Genomic DNA, 16,695 nt, shown 5'->3' with positions numbered 1-16,695 from the left:
ATTACCCAGACTCTGAGTTCAAATCCAAACCCTGGCAGAATAAACGGTGTGAATTGCAAGCCAGGAAGCTAATCTTTTTAAATTATTTTTTGCCCAGCAGGGGGCTTGAACTCAGGTTGTGGTAACTCTGCCTCAGCTTTGATCACCCTATGCTGGGGTGCAGCCACTGTACCCACAGTAGATACTGGGATCCTAGACCCCAGGCCTTGTGTGGCAAAAATGTACAGAAAAAATGCAGCAAGATGGCCTTTTTATGTCTTCTTCCCTTGCACGGTTACCCTCCTAGGTCTGAATGACACTGTTGCAAAGGGTACTTCATCTTGGATTGCTGAAGGTTGTCAGACTATTGAGGAAGTCATAGGTCCACATGGTAATGTAGGCCCTGATTTCGAATACCAGTCCTGACACCAATCAATGGCAGGAGATACTAAGAGACTCGTTCCCATCCATGGGAATAACAAGGTAATATTATCAATGAGTTGATGGTGAATGACGCTCCTATAAAATTAGACAGCATCATTTCAGGAGACTGATTTAATATTTATGAAGCACTAAAAGAATACTATTATTTACAGAATGCAATATTTTCAGAATATTGATTGATTTACTTAATAGTTTTTTAAGCATGAAAGCAATAACATTAATTACATGTAGCATTATAAATACCCAAGAATTGGTAGGAATGTAGTCTATATAACTGAATAATGTATAGACATATCTGGCACTCTATAAAGATATATATTTATTAGTGTACTACTATCAGCATGTCAATCTTTTTTTATTTGGTCAACCGCTGGAGCTCAATCTCAGGTACTCAGAACTGCCTGTCAGCTCAATTTGCCACATGATGGCAGGCTGACACTCACTCATTCATGAATTGGTCCTTGTAGGCTGTGAGTTCAGATGCCAGCACTCCCAAAAAATGAATTGTGTAGTAAGAAGCTGATGGTGACATATGTTTTCTTTTTCTTGTAAAGTCCTGGGTGTCAGGAAGGATGTGCAATACATATGCAAACCTATATCCTAGGTAATCAATGGAATCACTGTTCTATGTGTCATAATAGTCAACAAAATGAGTAGTCAATACATGAATAAAACAAAAAATAAAATAAGTTACTACACTGAATGCAATATGGAATCAACATATGTATATAAATATAAATCATATATTTAAAATGTACACAAATAGGATGTTTTCTAGTGGTGGGCATTGATTTCAGGCCCAAGGAACAGACTTGAATTTCTTGAATTCAAGGAGGCAAGCTTCCCCTTTCCACACAGTGCAACAGCAGGGTTACCTAGACCAGGAGTTCAAATCCCAGTCCTGGCAGAAAAAAAAAAGGCATCTCCATGCTATGTGATGCCCAATTCGTAGGTATTTCATTTGCACTCTATTTAATGAAGGTGAATGTTTAAATGCTTCATAAAGAATTAATATTGACCAGTGTCCTATAATGTAATTGTGTATAATTTTAGCCTCAAATCACTCAAGTACTGCCCATTTAGCCATGACATACCTCACATTCCTTTGGTAATCGTATGAATAGGAATGAGTTTCATAGGATCTCCTGCCATTTGTTGGTGGCAGGACTAGGATTCAAACTGTGGCCTCTAGCTCCTAACAATTAAACCTGAGGATAGGGAACTCACAGGCCTGTCCAAGAACATCAGCAAAACCAATGATTAGCCAGGCATCAGTGGCTTTCATCTTTCCTCCTTAAAACTTGCAAGGCTGTGAAAGGAGGATCGTTGTCAAAGTCACCCTAGGCAGGAAAGTCCTTGAAACTCCTGTCCAACTTGTGCCAACAAAGCCAGAAGTAAAGCCATGTGGCTCCAGTGGTAGAGAGCTAGCCTTGATCTAAAGCAACTCACAGATTGTGCCCAGATCCTGGGTTCAAGGTTTGGGAACAAACAGACATACACAGCAATCTGTGCAGCCATGGCTAAAGCAGGTAACCCTCTTGTCCCCAACTGGATTGGACAGAGTTCTCTGGGAAAGGGGCTGCCATCATTTTGACTCCGCCCATTCTGCCTGCATCACAGAATTCCAGCCACACCCCCATTGTTTCATGGTTCTTTCTGACCAATGGGATACAAGAATGGTGGCCACGCCCACATTCCATGCTGCCCAGTAGCACCATGATTCCCTCTGTTTGTTGACACCACTACCAGCAGTTAAGGAAGGTAGAGGTGGCTGAGTGGTGAGCAAGAGACTCGAGGCCTACAAGGAGAGGCCTTCCTCAGGCCCACCCTGTGCCTGCCTGAGTCCCGGCCCCCTCCCCACCTTCCCCATGGAGCAGCATTTCAAACCTGGTGCTGCGGGCTCAGACCCATGATTTCCTCAGGCAATGGTGCAATGGTGTGCCATGAGCCAGTTTGCGGCCCAGGTCCTGGCTCCTCTGTCCTCTGCTCAGGGCCTGAGTGTCTGTAATGCCTCTGCCATTGCTGCTTGCCCCACCTGGAACAGCTGCCAAAAGCTTCTGCCAGCAACACATGTGAGTGGCTGCCACACAGCCCTGCACGCTGGGACCCCATATCTCCTCCCTCCGACCCCGACCCGTGCCTCTCCTGTGCCCCACCTTCTGGCTCACGCCCTGCCATAAATGTGCCCAAGGGGAGGGGGTGGGTGTTGACCTGAAGATCCTACCCCCATCCCCAGCGGCTAGTGTCCCAGGAAACGGGGAGATGCAGGGTTGGGTGAGGAGTGGGCGCCACAGATCCCCTGGCCTGTAGCAGTGGGAGCCACACAGCCGCATATCTGCGCCCTTCCTCTCCATTATGAGAACCCAGTGGCTTTAATCAGAGGTGTAGAGCAGCATGTATACACCTGCCTTCTGGGGTCTTTTCCTTTTTTTCTGGGGATAGGAGGTGTTGGATGCAGATGATAGACACCTTGCTGTGTGAGCCATTGTTTTCTGTGCTCGGTCAACCTTTCACCTGAAAACAGAGAGACAAAGACATAGAGAGAGAGACAGAGAGAGAGAGAGAGATCATCTTTTTCCTTGTACAGCCTGACTGGGCTCAGGTTTGTGATAAGTTGGAAAATTGCAGGTGCTGCATGGATGAAAGTTCTGTCACCGGTCTGGATGTGTGTGTGTGTGTGTGTGTGTGTGTGTGTGTGTGTGTGTGTGTGTAGAAGTGGGTTGTAACAAGGAGGCCAAATGCTTTGCTAACTTCTACCTGCTAACTTTGGGACATGTATGGGATTTACAGCTGAGGTCGAGGGCCTGGAAAGGTGAGAGGCTTGAAGGGGACACAGCACTGTTAAATTACAAGAACAAGGGATCTGTGTGCAATGGAGCTGTGTACTATTTTGGCCTGGTTGGTGGCAGTTTGAGCTTTGTAGGACCTGGGAGTGCGGCCTGCAGGGGGTGGCTTCCCAGGGGGACAGAGAGCATGACCAACACTTAGTAAGGATATGAGTTCAGCTAGTATGGAGCGCAACAGCATAGGTCAGACTCTGGGTCTTCTCATCATGACGTCTGATGGGTGAGGTCAACCCTATTTTAAATCTTGAGCTGTGATCTTCAGATCTCAGCCTCCTGAGTACTTAGGATTATAGGCATGAGCCTCTAGCACTGGGACTCTGGTTCTTTTTGGTATATTATGGTTTGACATCAAGGCCTTAGGCTTGCCAGTTAGGTGTTCTACCATGAGAGTCAAGCTTTTCTGTCTTGGGCATTTCTGAGATGGAGAATTAATATATGCTCAGTCTGGGCTGGATCATGGTCCTCCTATCTGTGACAGGCATTAGCCACCAGGCCCGTTCTTCTGTAGTTGGAATGGTAGATATGTAGCACCACACTCAGTCATTGGTTTAGTCAGATTGGCCCAAACTCAGTCCACGGCAGCAGATTCTTGACCAGAGGTGAAACTCTGGGTTGGGCCTCAACCATTGGACTTCAATCTCCTTATGGGACAGTTGTGAGGAAACAAGAGATTAATACAGAGGGACCTCTGGATCAGGGACAGGCACAGAGGAAGAGGCCATCTGATACTATTCTTGGCAATTCCGTGAGCATATGATAGGAAGATACCCGGAAAGATCTCAGATGGTGTGTGTTATTAATGGTACAACAGGTATGGGATTATGAAACAAAACATGGATCTCTTTATTTATTATCCTATCCCCATGAGTAATGGGATCCTTCACTTTGTTCAGTTTTAAAGCTGGGGAAACTGAGGCACAGATAAACCGGATGACCCACTAAAGACTCCCAGCTGACAGGAAGCTCGGCCTGACTTCTCTGCCATGCTCCCTAGGAAAATGGGTGCTATTCAGTCCACATTTTGTGGTGGGAAGTCCACTTCTTTTCAGTCATGGGGCTTGAACTTTGGGCCTGGGGCAGCTCCCTGAGCTCCTCAGCTCAAAGCTAGTACTCTACCACTTGAGTCACAGCACCACTTCCAGTTTTCTGGTGGTTCTTTGGAGATAAGAGTCTCAGAGGTGTTGCTGCCCGGGATGGCTATAAACCACGATCTTCATATCTCAGCCTCTATTGTACTTAGGATTATAGGACTGAGCCACCGGCAACTGGCTTAAGTGTAATTCTGACCTGCTTTCTTTCTCTTTCTCAGCATCCCCATGTGGTTAGAACCAAGGTGGCCCTCTCATTCTGGATGTAGGCTGTGGGTCAGGAGCTGTCTCACTCAGTCTGTTGTACAAGCACCATGAGGTAAGTCCCTCTGTGCCCTGGCTACACTGTGACAGTTATGCATTGTCCGTCTAACCTTACTGGACTCCGTACTGTGTTCAATGCACTTTTCTAGCAAAAATTATTGGCTAAAATTATGATACATAATTACAGAATGAAAATGTAATGCCATTTTAAGAAAGTCATTTAGGGTTTTGGGAATGTGGTTTCATGGTATGGTGATTGCCTAGCATGCATGAAACCTTGGGTTCAATTCCTCAGTACCACATAAATTGAAAAGGAAACACTGGAAGTGGTCCTGTGCTTCAAGTGGTGGAGGGTTAGCCTTGAGGGAAAAAAAAGCTGAGGAATAATTCCCAAGCACTGAGTTCAGTCCCAGGACTGCCAAAACAACAATAGCAACAACAACAACAATTTAGTTAGTAAATGCAAAATAAAGAACCCATATTTGGAATATATAATTCCTCCTTCCATACTAATACCTGACAATAGTCCCTAATTCATGTACTTTACCTATGTTAGGATACTGTGTTGAAAGAATGTTTTGTTCATTAGGTCACGGCAATTAATGCCGGGAATGTGCTTAGATGTCAGGTGAAGATTAATACTGGAAAATTAAAAGATTCCAGGCTTTTGAGTGGGGTCACTGCTAGTCACCATGAGAAGGATAGTCTAAGTGAGATTTGGGAATTATTTTGGCTAGTCATCACTCCAAAAAGGCAAAGGCTAATTAACAGTTGTGACAGAAGAGAAAGAATAACTCCAGATGGAAAGAAAAAATGATAGTACCTAAGGTACAGGAGAAACCGTTCTAGGGAACCATGTTTGGTTATTGAAGAACTAGTTATCAACTAGGCTTATTCCTCATTGCCTTTAGCATTCAAAATCTCCTAGGCTAGTTCTTAATCTCTGTGTGATAAATGTATCTTCTTCCATGCTGTTCTTTCATACCTGATCTCCTTTGCTTCCTAAAAATCTGTCTTTTTATACTTCTCTATGAACATTTCCTGATACTAAATACACCTACAAAGATGAAAGTGGATGCTAATGTAAGAGTCCCAAAACTCATGAGTCATTAATGTAACAAAATGGAAAAGGAGGACATATTTATTGCTACTTCAATTTTTCTGAATAGCTTCAATGTCACATCATTTGGTTCAGATTTCCATTCTTTGTCTACATAGTGACATTAAGTGCACATAAATGCAAATATGAGCTGGGTGCTGGTGGCTCAAGCCTGTAATCCTAGCTACTCAGGAGGTTGAGACCAGAGGATTGTGGTTTAAAGCCAGCCTGGTCAGGAAACACTGGTCCATGAAACACTTATCTTCAATTAACCCCAGAAACCCGGTAGTGGTGCTGAAGCTAAAGTGGTAGAGTGCTCAAGTTGTGCTGAAGAGCTGTGAGACAGTGCCCAGGATCAATGTTCAATCCCCACAACCAATAAAAAAGTGCAAATATGGCTTTAAGTTTCCCCCAAAGGAATGATGAAGTCAATTGTAATCTTCCCAAATAATTTAGTAGTGCACCTACTTTCGCTGAGTTATTTGTTATGGCTTCTTTGCTAAATATATTCTCTCCTTTAAAAATTGTCAAATATTAGCTTTATAATAAACTTCATCTAATATTACTTGGTTCAAAAGAGAATTCTATACAGTTGATGTCACTTAGCTTTCTTATTGTCTTATTTTAAAGCCAACCCAGGCAAGAGAGTCTGTCACTTATCTGTAATTAAACACCAAAAAAGCCAGAAGTGGAGTTTTGGCTCAAGCAGTGGAGTACTAGCTTTGGGCCAGGTGGGAAAGAAAGACAACTGTTCAGGGACAGGGGCCAGTTTCTGAGTTCAAGCCCCAGAACCAGCACAAACTAAACAAACAAGCAAACAAAACAAACCCTGGGTATTTCTTTGGGACTCTCCTTATAATATTGGTGGTCCGAGAAGAGACTGCTTTTGCTGATCATACTCACTGGATCCTGCTTTTTTGGAATCCTTATTGCTATCGAAAACTCATGACCAGACTAAAGGAATTGATAACTGATTCCTGCAACAAGAGAATCATCTCAGGAGTGAAACATCCATCCATAAGACACTTAAAAACCTCCATATCTTTGCTTCTTTGCAGTAGAACACTTTTAAAACAAAGTTACTTCCTTTTGTTCTATACTGGCCTTCAAATGGCATATTGTTTCCTTTTGTAATACTCTCAACCAGATGTTTACAGACAAGTTTTATATGAGTAAAGGACACACTCAAAAAAGTCACGGACAGAGTTTCCTTCCAGCCTTGGATTCTTTTCTTGTACAGTAAAAAGGAAAGCAATAGTTAACTTGAACTTTATCATTTCTCCGTGTTCAATTCCTCTCCTGGGATCAGTTTCCACGTCCAATAACAGTTACTTCCACTTATTTCCAGTAACAATCTATGGTGCTGCTACAGAAAATAATGACTGTTTTCTGGCTTCATTGAAATAGCACAAGGACACTTTTGGACATGAGGTAACACGTGTTTCAGAGACAACTTAGTAAATAGAAATGCAATTTAAATTGCTTATTAATACATTATCCATGAGAACATTTTGTTCAAACTTCTTATGTGCTCTGTAAATTAATGTGAATTTTAAATGGGAAGAAGGTCCTCAGATCATTTTTTGTGAGTCTATGTGCTGTGCATTAATTTCCCAAGTGTACATGAGTTAACCGTAAGAGAAACAATAGCAATTATAGGAGAAAAACAAGTTCTGTGTTTATGTATAAGTGTTCAATACAATATAGAAGACTCTACAAATAAGAAAACTTTGAAACAATAATGCCAAGTCCAGTATGTAGATTTATGCGAGTGATATGGAGAAAGCATTACTCCTAAGTGGAACATGAAGCATGAGGCCACTCTTTTTCTAAATCACGCTTGATAATCACATAAATGTGCAAAAAGGAGAATGGAAGAATGATTCTGTTTCCAATGTAAGTCAGATATGGAAGAATAGACTTAACTGGAAAAAAAGAGTCCATCTGAGAGAACAGGAATTATACTAGCAATGAACCTGGTGGCTAAGATCACATTTCTTTTTCTTTCCTTTTCTTAAATTCTTTTGTTGTTGTTGTTGTTGTTCGTGGAAATTGAAATATGGGACAGGGGGCTGTCCCTCTGAAATGCAGCTCAAGGCTAGTGCTTTTCCCCTTGAGCCACAGTGCCACTTCCAGGTTTCTGGTAATTATTTGAGCAAAGAGTCTACAGGAATTTCCTACCCGTGCTGGCTTTAAACCCTAATCCTCAGATCTTACAACAACTTGGTTTATGATCACATTTCTAACAGTGTACACTCAGGATATGTAATGTAAATGTTCATCTATCTTTATATGAATTCTTGAGTTAAAAATCTGGGCTACAGGTTAGACTTTACACTCACAAAAGTGTTTGAAGTTTAAAAGTTGATACTCCTGGAAAAATAAAACCTAAGAATGTAAAGGAGTCTGGGAAGTTCAATTTACATCTGGCTTGGACAATATAGGCTTTAAGACACTACCTATAATTAACCAGCCAAAAGCTGGAATACCAGTCACGAGCAAGATTGCTGAATAACAGCTTGAGGTTTTTGCATCCATACATGCAAACATACACATACACACAGAGGCACTTATAGGTGCACACAAAAATACACAAATGAAACAGCTCTCAGAATATGTAGAAAAGTTAGAAAAAATAGAAAATAGGTCCTGAGTAAGACTAGAATCAAGTGATAATTTTTAATATTAGAAATCCCTCAAGTGAACTTTCCCCCAGAAGTTGAGAATATTACATAGGTAGGGACCAAAGATAGTAAGAGAGTCAAGCAATCATTATTAACGGGATAGGATCCATGGAGGAATGAGTCAGGGAACCCTGATGGTGCATCTGAAAATGTTTATATCCAGTGTCAAATGTTAAAACATCTTTGAAAATAGTATATAAACAGTCTGAGCAGTCAGTCTAGTGGATAAGATCATAGGAGAAGTTCAGAATTGCTAGTCTGTTTCTAGATTAAATAAAGAAAATATGGCAGGTCAATGTGATACAAGCCTGGAATTCTAGCACTCAGACAGGAGATTAGAGCGTGGAATTACATAACGGTACCTTCCCTGGACCAGGTAGAATAATTTTGTCTCAGTAAAACAAACCAAACAACATTAAAGGAATACACAGTTGTAAGTTTGGCCTAATTTTGTCATTATGTTTCCTATTGAATGCAATTCATATATATCCTCACTTGTGTTTTAAATGCTCTCATCATTACAGAACATCCATAGATGCAAGATAGCTCATGATTCCCATCCAAAAATTTGCAAAAGTAAGTAAGTCTTATTCTGTTGGATTCCAAATAAATGTTGAAGGATTACAAAAGCTTAAGTCTGGAGAAATAGCAAAGTTCATCTAATGTAGGACTTTGTAGACCTTGTTAAATTAGAATTTAAATTTAAAATATATTTTTTGGTTTTGTTTGTAATTTCATATTCTATAGGATACTACAAAATTCTTTTTAAGTAGAGGGATTAAGTGAAAAATCACAAATGATTCTGGCATTCTATTTGCCTAGTTATTTTTCCAAAGAGTTATAATTAGAACATAGTTAAAAATAATTCGCACAGTTCATGTATACCATGTTAATGTGAATAATCTAGATAGAGTTGCCAACAAATGGATGACATTAATTTATGCATTTAGAAAAACCAATTTTTTAAGGGTTTGGTTTAATATGGTATGAAGATAGTAATTGTGTGACATCTTCTTTCTTCTTCATATATGTAACACAGGAAGCCATTTCCTTATTTACATGCCTCTGTATACATGGAGAAAAATGCTGGGATTGGGGTTTGTTTTCAATTTTGTTTTTGTTTTATTGGTTCGTCCTAGAGCTTGAACTCTTGGCCTGGACAGTGTCTCTGAGCCTGTTTATGCTCAAGGCTCATGTCCTACCACTTAAATCTCAGGGCCACTTGAGTCTGGCTTTCGTGGAGATTTTTGGAGGTAAGATTCTAAGAAACCTTCCTTCCTGGGTGGGCTTTGGATCATAATTTTCTTATCTTAGCATACTGAATATCTATGATAATTAAAAAAGTATAAATATAAATAATATTTGCAAGTGTTCTGATCTCAAGAATACCAGTGGAGGAAAAATGATGCAGCTCAGTTTATTGTGTTCTTTTCAGAACAAGGAGGGTGTCACATTAGCAGAGGTGTAGTATTTTTTCAAAATAGATAAAAGGTATTCATGATGTGAATTAAGGAATTTTAAGGTGTCCCTTACAAGTTGGAAACTGTTGGGCTAGGATGACTTTATGGCATAAATCTTGGGATTGATGGTCATATTTATAATAGCTTACTCATAAACAATTGCTTACTTTTGAAGAATTAATTATTACACATGCTTCACAGTTTTATCCTCTACCAGAATGTGGCTATTTTTCTGTTTAGTTCTCAATCTGTAATACCCCATTGGAAACTGCATCTATTGCAGAATTTCATAACATGCAAACAGGTACTGTTTTGAATCTCTTAGGAATGTTGAGAATTTAAAAATGAGTAGCTATTAATCATAGGAATTTTGAAGAACACATATATTCTGTCCTCTTAACAACTTACTTACTTTTAAAAGTTATGGGTTTCCATAGCATTAAACTGTTTTCTGTTTTAGAATGAGAAAGTACTGAATTTATTCTTTTTTGAAAAATTTGGCAAGTATATTGTGAAAATATTGTCTACTTGGATAACATTCAAGTTGATGACCCTCTGATAAAGAAGGGGTAATTAATTCAAATTAGATGCCAAATATTATTGATTTTTAAAATGTTACTACATAAAGAATATTATTTACTGGGCCGATACAGTGAAATTATATTTTATGCAGCTTATTTTTTCAATTTTATTATAAAAATGATGTACAGTGGGGTTACAGTAATTGTAAGGTATCAAATCATAACTTTTCAAACTTGATAACCCTCCCTCATTTTTCTTACAGTTTTCCTTCCCCCCTTTACCCCTCATAAGTTGGAATGTACATTTCCAACATAATGTCTTGTGAGTATTGTTATTGTATTGGTTTGCCTTTGGTCCTTTGTCTCACCATTATGTTTTTCCTTTACCCTTCGCTAATCAAGGTAAATGTATACACAATACAAAATGAAATACAGCAGGGATAAACCATAGGGGAAAAACCCAAAGAAAACAGAAATCACATAGTTCATCAAAAACAACAACCATAAATGAAAAAAAAATCTGGTTCCATATCTTGGAATTCATTTTGCTTAGCATCAGCTAATATGTTTATATATACTCATTACAAAGCCACTGGAAAATAATAGCTGCATTGATAACATTCTGAAAACAGCATGTTAACCTTTTGATGGTAAAGGTGAAATTAGGATTGGTGAATTCTCGGTTCTGATAAAGGATTTCAAAGAGTTTTAAAGTTATGACAGGTAAAATTTAATTGTTCAAAATTTTTAACAACTTAGCCTATTAAAAAAATTTTAAATTGCCTGGAAGAATAGGCTTTCATGCAAAGAAATCCAAGGAGACTTAGTAGAGAGGGAGCAATGTGGATGAAGATGGCTCTTTTTCACACTAAACAATCAGACCTCAGAAACCTTGCTGTAAATCCTGTAGGTTCCCTTGAGAATTGTCCTTACCCAGGAACTATATTCTCAGTGTTTGAAACAAGGTTGTATTGGAATTTAAATTAAAAGTTCTTAAAAAAATAAGGCATCAAAATTTGTGAATTTACCTTTAATTATCAAACATTAATTCTCTGAAAAAGATAATTTGAGTCAAAATATTTAGGGAGAAAGTGACCTCCACAATGAAAGAAGGTGTTGGGATTACACCTTTCTGTTTGTAACACTTTCCACAATGTCTTTGGACGTGAAGCAGTGAAACACAGAAAAAAATCTGATTGGATACTTCAAACCAATGATTTCACATTTCCAAGTGGCTCACAAAAATAATATTCTTATTAATATGAGATAATGAAGACTTCTTTTATTACATATGCCTAAAAGTTCAGCAAAGAATTGAGCAAATGGAAAAATTAATAAAAAAAAGTTTTCTTAGAAGCCTTAGCTAAGCGTATTGTCTTCTGCAGTGAAGGGAGGCCAAAACTTTTTGATGTAAATTGTGTTAGTATTTTTACTCCCTAAAGTGATTTTACAGAGCACATTTGTCTCACTATAATGCAGAACTGATTGAATGAAGACATGAAAATAAATTCCACATCCAAATGAGGCAACTTAAAGAGTTTTAAAAGAGAAATAATGAAGATGTAGCAGTGGTGGAGCCTGTATGGCTCTTCAGCTTCACTAGACTTGAAGCCAAGAAGCTGTGATTAATTGGAACTCGGCAAGAGCTAAGAGAAGGACATAGAAGTAGGACATAGAAGCATTGTCCTTTTGTAACACACACTTTCTTCCAAGGTATGGGTGATTTAACTCTATTCTCCTCCATACATCTTGGTGAACTAATGCAAGACCAAGAGAAAAAATAATCTATTGAAATAATTTTGCATAGAATAACTTCACTGTTTCTGATATGGTATCTAAGGAGAATCTTAAGAGAGAAGATAAAAGTGCAGTATTTTTTTGTTTCTTCTAAGCATCTTGTTAGCAAAATATATCTTTGAGGTTAGACAATTCTGATTGAACCAACAAGTGATGTAGTACTTTTTATTGTTGGCACTTTAGCCAGAAGAAGTCTTTCAAGGTAAAAGAAAAAAAATGCAGCCAAATATTTGTGATTAGAGCCTCTTGGACTGTTTTCTGGAGACAAAGTTTAGCATTAGATTTTTCCTCATTAACATAGATGTTGTTTCATGGCAACCAAATGCAAGAGGGTAGTTTAATGGACTCACTTGGCCAATTAAACAGCATGAAAGAAGAAAATGACAAATAATATTTAATGAAATTATTTTGACCAATTACTTTGCCAGAGGAAAAAGGAAAAATATAAATTAAAATCAATTGACTTAAAAGTTTGAAGAAAGAGTAGTGAAGAGAGATTAGAGAAAATATAGAGGATTGTTTTCTCTCCAGTGGAGTAATGGGTTCTTGATCTTGTTTCTTCCATTCTACCTCACAAGCTACCAAGTGTTTCTCAGGACTGGATTATCCAGTTCAGACAAAAAACTCATAGAAGAAAGATACTGTTTAGAGCAGATGTAGGTGATTTATAACCTTAGACAATCTATTTGATTCTGTTCAAAATTCTCCCCTACCCCAAACTTCCTCTTTGAACAGCTTTGTTTGATTTTCCCAAGAATGCCCTTCATTAACTGATTCAAATTTTGAGAGGTCATATTCATACTCTCTAGAGATTGCTGTTTGGTTGTGATTTTTGTGTGTTTTTGTTTCTTGTGTTTTTAACTGAATTTTAAAAGGTTGTGCAATTGTGTTACAATTAAATATATCCATCTAATTGTCCAATGCTCCTAGATCAGAGTCACTCCTTCCATCATTCTCAAACAACCCTTTCTCCAAGATTTATTTCCAATTTACCACTCCCTTCATGATATGTGTACATTGAGTATTCTAGCTGTACTTACCCCTTGTTCATTTTTCATTCATTCTATGTCTTTACTATAATTCCTCTCTGGTTTCAACTTCCTGATAGTCATTCTGTTAAACTATCTATTAATACTTTGAAAGGTTTATATACATTCCATGGAGTCTCAATCCTGCATATTCTTGAACTGATGTCAGCTTATATTTCCATAATTCATTCATCTGTAGCAACAATTTGCAAGACTGGAGACGTGAAGCACCTAAACATGATTTTATTCTCACCCATTTGGAAGATTAATCTTTAGTCAAAAAGAAAGTTAAAAAATAGCTTAGAATGTATTCCTAACAATGAATTTTTATAAATGGCTTTGTAAAATGGTGTGATTCTTTTATTTTACATGGAATAATATTTTCTACTACCTATAAGTTTTGGAAAAAGAAGAAAATTGACTTTATTCCTAGAGAGGAATATGATAGAAATAGAAGACAGATATTATGTTTGTCATATCTCTGATGAGTACCCATATTAAAGACTTAAAGTCATATTTCTTACTATGTTAGACAGAGGGAAAACATAAAATAACATATGATAAGGCAACTATTTGTGATTTTTTAAAAATGTACCTTAATAAATGATGAAATTTATTAGGTAACGTTTGGGTTTGAAATTTAGGAGGCTGATCTATTTAACACACTTCTGGAAGTCGCTTACTGAAAAACACAAATTGTGGGTGGTATTATTTCTACACTTTAATGAATGGTTGAACATGTTTGGCATTAGTGCTGTGTAAATAATTCAACTCTATTGTAACTTGCTCCCTATACTTGAAAAACTTGTAATGTCACTAAGTATCATCAACTTGTCAAATGTTATTTTGGCGAATGTGATTTCAAAATGTTTATTTGAAAAGGAATACACTTTCAGGAGATTAAATATAGATTATCATTGGTTTGAGAGTGACATTTTTATACCACAGAAACATGTTGTACTGAATTCCCAGTGTTTAAAGCACTCTTTAGTGCTTCAAATGTTTTTCTGAATTACATTTGAGCTCTAAGTCAAGATTTCAGGGCTTTGGTAGAACAATTATTGATCTATCCTCCCAGAAACTATTTTTTGGCCCACTTAGGTTGGAATAAAATCTTTCGTTAATAATAGGTGAGGGGTATTAAAAATAATCTTATGACACTTTGTGAACTTGTTCACTCATATGGGCTGGTTATCTGTAAGTTGAATGTTTAAATTACAGTACTTTCTCTCAAATTTTGCGATCTCATCCTTCATTTTAAGTAGCCTTGTATTTCACAATTGCTTACTTCTAATTCCTGCATCTCAAGGAATTGGTGCCCTGACATATAGGAAATGCGAAATTGAGATGGGTCTTCAATTACTTTGTGTTGATATGTTGCATGGGCTTTGGTGAGAAGTTTTGCCCCTGTTATCTGATGATGCAGGTAACTCGGACCTGGGTTCCTAGGATGCATGGGTATTGCAGAAGAATAATATTTTTTAGACATCTTAGCAAAATTTGGGCTTAATCAGTAGGAATGCTTTAGAAATATGGAGAAAAACAGTTTGGGACAAGCGAATTAAAACAATAAACAGCAGCAGAGTAAAATCCATTATTGATTAGAGGAAAACATTGTTTTTTTTTACCATGTGGATTCAGAAGACCAAGAACAATTAGAATGTATCATAAGTTTATACTAAAAACATTGCATTGATACTTTTATAGTCTAATATATATTTTAAACCTAATTATTTATATTCTAATTCTATTTATTGGAATAAATAAATATCAATTTATTTGTCAAACTATCAACTAATTCTTGTAAGTTTCAATGTGTGAAATATAAAATCAGCACATATCAATATAAAATATATAACTATATATAATATAATTAAAAAGCACACGTTTTGTATTGTTCTGTTGTAGTTACTGTATTAAAGGCAACTCTATTTTAAAGTATTATTCCATTATCTCTACTTCAGTGTCTGATAGAGTTAGACCTAAAGATTTACCATTTGTAGATTTACAGCATGGAAGCAATAGGAAACACTGTGATTAAAACATTATCAATTTAATGCCTAATAATGAGGAGAAACATATGCACTTCTCCTGCAACTATGAAAATATTGGGTGATAAAAAGGCAGTAGTATAAGTTCCTGCATGGTTGGATGGTAGACAGGCCAGGACATTAAGTAATCATGCATACGAACAATTTTTTCACCTTCTTGGCGTTAGCTACTTTTGAAATGGAAGGTATAATAAACAATTATATTTTGATAAAATACCTTCTAGTCTGAACAGTTCTGTTTGAACTGTTCATCTCTGTATGATCCCTTGTAACCAAGATTAGTTTTCTTCTAGTAAGACAATCTATGCTGTCAGGGTAAGATATTCTGGTTGGGCTGTTCCCACATGGAAGAAATGTAAAGGCTCAGGTAGACATTTGTTCCTGTAACACCTCATTTGGGAAAATGTCAGCTGAAGAAGTTTAGAAGTAGCTCTTAAGCAACGCTTACTTTGAATCCATTAGGTCCGCAAAGCTAATTCAGTTGAATAAATAAGTACTTGAAAAAGCCATCACCTTTGGACCTATCTATAAATAATTGAGAGTATGATCAAATTCCAAATAAAAAGACTTAAGATAGTCATTGACAAAAAAAATTTGCAAATGTGAGCAATCGACTGATAAATATAAATTTTCCATTATTCACAGAATTTTAGGGAAATAAGATCGATAGCATTGTAAGGAACAATAAAGTTTCCTTGTTACAAGTAGGCACCCATAGATATAAACCTGTATAAAGATTGCATGATTAACTACTTAAATTTAGAGGATACTACACGCTTTAGCAGCACGTATACTCAAATTAAAATACAGAGATTAACATGGCACTTGCACAAGGATAATATGAAAATTTGAGAAGTATTCCATATTTTTCATTCTTCAGATTCAAGAAATGAAAAAGTTATTAAAAAGTTGATTACAAAATTACAAGTGTAACAATACACGTAATTCATATAATTTAGTTTGACATCAGTGTATTAAATCTTCACCTCAGAAAGGCGTTTACATAGCATAAACTTTACAAATATTCTCAAATTAGACAACATTGTCATTTTATCCCAAATAAAAATAAAATAAAATTTAAAAAAATAATATTAAGTCCTAGAAAAAAAGGAAGCAAACTGTTTCTATATGGAATACAATCGGAAAGGACACATTAATGAACCTATATATTATAAAATAATGTAGAATTCAAAGTATATCTAGGAGAAAATAAAATAAATTATGAACATTTTGCAAACATAGAATATAGAATATTTTAAAATATACTTTTTCAGACAAGCACAAGAAATATTTTTGTTTCTGTACTACTCATTTCAACAGATAAATTAAAATTATTTCTGATTAAAAAAATCACAAACTCTGAAGAAATTATTATACATATATACAAAAAAATATTGAATACATTTTGACATCCAAGGCAGGCAATTCACTTGG

General features: G+C 36.9%; 1 pseudogene; it reads left to right on the top strand.

Annotated features, from left to right (window-relative positions):
• The first annotated feature begins 16,034 nt into the window (after positions 1 to 16,034).
• Positions 16,035 to 16,131, top strand: LOC122122665 (annotated as a pseudogene).
• Positions 16,132 to 16,695: the final 564 nt, after the last annotated feature.

The sequence above is a fragment of the Dipodomys spectabilis genome, unplaced genomic scaffold (assembly GCF_019054845.1).
Source record: "Dipodomys spectabilis isolate Male_0828 unplaced genomic scaffold, ASM1905484v1 ptg000214l, whole genome shotgun sequence".
In the NCBI taxonomy this organism is placed as follows: domain Eukaryota; kingdom Metazoa; phylum Chordata; class Mammalia; order Rodentia; family Heteromyidae; genus Dipodomys; species Dipodomys spectabilis.
The sequence above is the reverse complement of the archived record's forward strand: the minus strand, read 5'-3'. Positions and strand labels throughout refer to the sequence as shown.